General features: G+C 46.1%; 1 protein-coding gene across 2 annotated transcripts in view; it reads right to left on the bottom strand.

The window, feature by feature from the left end:
• The window catches only part of Ank3 (ankyrin 3), a 624211-nt gene that overhangs the window by 518971 nt on the left and 102503 nt on the right, over positions 1-2737 (bottom strand). The gene's annotated exons all lie outside the window — the stretch shown is intronic.

The following is a 2737-nucleotide window of genomic DNA, read 5'->3' on the forward strand; positions in this document are numbered from 1 at the left end:
TTGAAGATGGATTGATGGTGACTATGATGACTTCCTGTGAAGTTTTACATTGGAATAGCAGTGGCACATGCTTGTGTGATACAACGCTGACTCACACATTATCACAGGCATCTATGAAATCAGGCCCACAGTAGACCCAAGGATTCTGAACCTTAGTGGCAGGATTTACTAATGAGAGAGGCCTCTCCCTTGAGCCTCTCACTGTCTGTTGAGATGCAATTTCTCCACTTAAACCGCAGCCTCCCTCATTTCTCTGTGTCCCTGGGACATACAATGGAAACCTGGCAAAGGGCCCAGACAATTCACCACTCGACTCTTCTGACAATTAGTCCCCACGAAAATGTACACGTTCAAAGCTCTTTTGTCTCTGTTCACATGCATGCTTAAGAGAAGCTGAGCTGTTACCTACCTAAAGTATCATCGAAGGGCTCTGACCGTGCACTCTATCTAAAACTGCATGGTCATGTCGACATTTTCGTTTCCTTCTCTGAATCAGCAGAAGTTTTTAGGTTGAGAATCAGGGATCCCTCGAGGGTCAGTGGATGTAGTTCTGCTTTCGGCAGGGTTTTCCAGAATGTGAGCCTTGTCTTTCGTCATAAGCATAGGCGCCATAGAAGACAGAGTGATCTTAATGGAATCTATGGTATGGTCACAGGGAGAAATAACAGCTACTGAGCCAGACTTGAAAGGTGACAAAGCCAAACCTTTTCTCATCAGAAACCAAAGGAGGATGGGAAGAAGCAAATGTTAGAGCTCATGTAAAAAGAATATATCCCTAGACTTTTACAACAATCCCCTTCTGAGATTCTGCTTCATTTCTTTAATTTTCATAACCATTTGCGGGAGAAAGAGACTTCCAGAGCTGAGGAGTAGGGACGCAATGGGGGCAAGTTGACTGAAGGAATTCCATCAAGCACTTGCTAAAACCTCTATCAGTGACAGCACTCCTGGAACCCAGGCACATGCAAGTCACACAAAGAAGATTGGGTTCAGTGTGCCATGCAAGTTTTTCCTGATGGAATTGTGTTGGCTCTCTAGACATAGAAAAGTCATTGGCTCCATTCTATGAGCTGTGGGCATCAAACTCACTGTGGTGGTTTGTATATGCTTGGCCCAGGGAGTGGCACTATTTGGAGGTGCGACCTTGATGGAGTAGGTGTGGCCTTATTGGAGTAGGTATATCACCACAGGCATGGGCCTTAATACCCTTGTCCTAGTGGCCTGGAAGTCAGTCTTCCACTAGCAGCCTTCAGATGAAGATGTAGAACTCTCAGCTCCTCCTGCACCACGTCTACCTGGATGCTGCCATGCTCCCGAGCCTTGATGATAATGGACTGAACCTCTGAACCTGTAAGCCAGCCCCAAATAGATGCTGTCCTTTATAAGACTTGCCTTGGTCATGGTGTCTGTTCACAGCAGTAAAACCCTAACCCTAAAACGCTCATTAAGACGAGTTCCCTCAGTCTATGCTTCCTCATTTAGGACAGTGGAATGAGCCCCACATTGTTTTACTGTCTTCCTTCCTCCTCTCCATCACTAAGAAGGTCAACAGCTGGGGCACGGCCTCAGCCTCACCCAATAAGCATTGAGAAAGGAAGCTGGAGAGATGTCCCAGTGGGCAGTAGTACTTGCTGTGTAAGCATGAATTTGATCACAACACCCACTTCAAAAGATGGATAAATCCTGTGTTATAGAGCAGAGACAGGTGGATCAGTGGGGCTTGCTAACTGTCAGGTTCACTCCGGTTTCAGGAAGACATCTGCCTCAGAGGACTAAAACAGAGAGTAACAGAGGACATCCAACATCCTCCTCTGGTCCTGGGAGCTGCACCCTCCAGAGTAGGTGCCCGCCCACATATGCATACATAGACTAAACACACATCGACTCATACACCCGTGTACCACCTACACATATAAAACATATACCACACAGACACATGTACCATGCACACACATATCACACACAACACACACAAGCCAGTTTCTTAATAAAAATATATAAATTGAAAAAAAACGTGTGGGAGGTAAGTAATGAAATAGAGCTTTGGTTATCGGACTTCGAGAAACATCTGCTGAGGGCTTCTCTGTTACCGTCTGAAAGAGAAAAGGCTCTACAAGCTGATGTGGATGCATACTGAAAGAGAGAGAGGTGAGAGAGAGAGAGAGAGAGAGAGAGAGAGAGAGAGAGAGAGAGAGGAGAGAGGGAGGGAGAGAGAGGGAGGAGAGAGAGAGAACAGAACTTAGTCAGAAGTCTCTAAGTATAAAGTCTCCAAGCATTTCCTCAGAGAAGACAGGCAAATGCAGCGGACAGGAAGGCACTGTATGGTCAGGGTCCCTGATTTGTGGCAGAGAACGCCGAGTGAATGTCAGGAAGGATATGAATTCTGTGTGTTCTTTTGTAACGAGCCGTAAGGAGAGCAACATCTCATCAGAACTAGCTAAGCTGCTCCTGGGCCTCATTCAACACGCACAGCTAATGCTCGGGCTCACACGTTATGTAGCGAGGATCAAAGCCAGAACCCCTTTAACAAAGTGTCTAGGCAAAAGGTATTTCTACAAATTTAAAACGAGAGAGAACAGGAAAGCTGAAAACACACATACCAACAAAAACGGGGGATGGGGTGGGAGGGAGCTGGGCAAAATGGTAATAAAAATAATAATAATAATCAAAGGAAAATGCGTTGCCTGTGTGGTGATTGCTGGCTCACAGCAAAGCCTGTGAACTCCTCTCCCCGTTG

Source organism: Rattus norvegicus, chromosome 20, assembly GCF_021556685.1.
Source record: "Rattus norvegicus strain SHRSP/BbbUtx chromosome 20, alternate assembly SHRSP_T2T, whole genome shotgun sequence".
Taxonomy (NCBI): domain Eukaryota; kingdom Metazoa; phylum Chordata; class Mammalia; order Rodentia; family Muridae; genus Rattus; species Rattus norvegicus.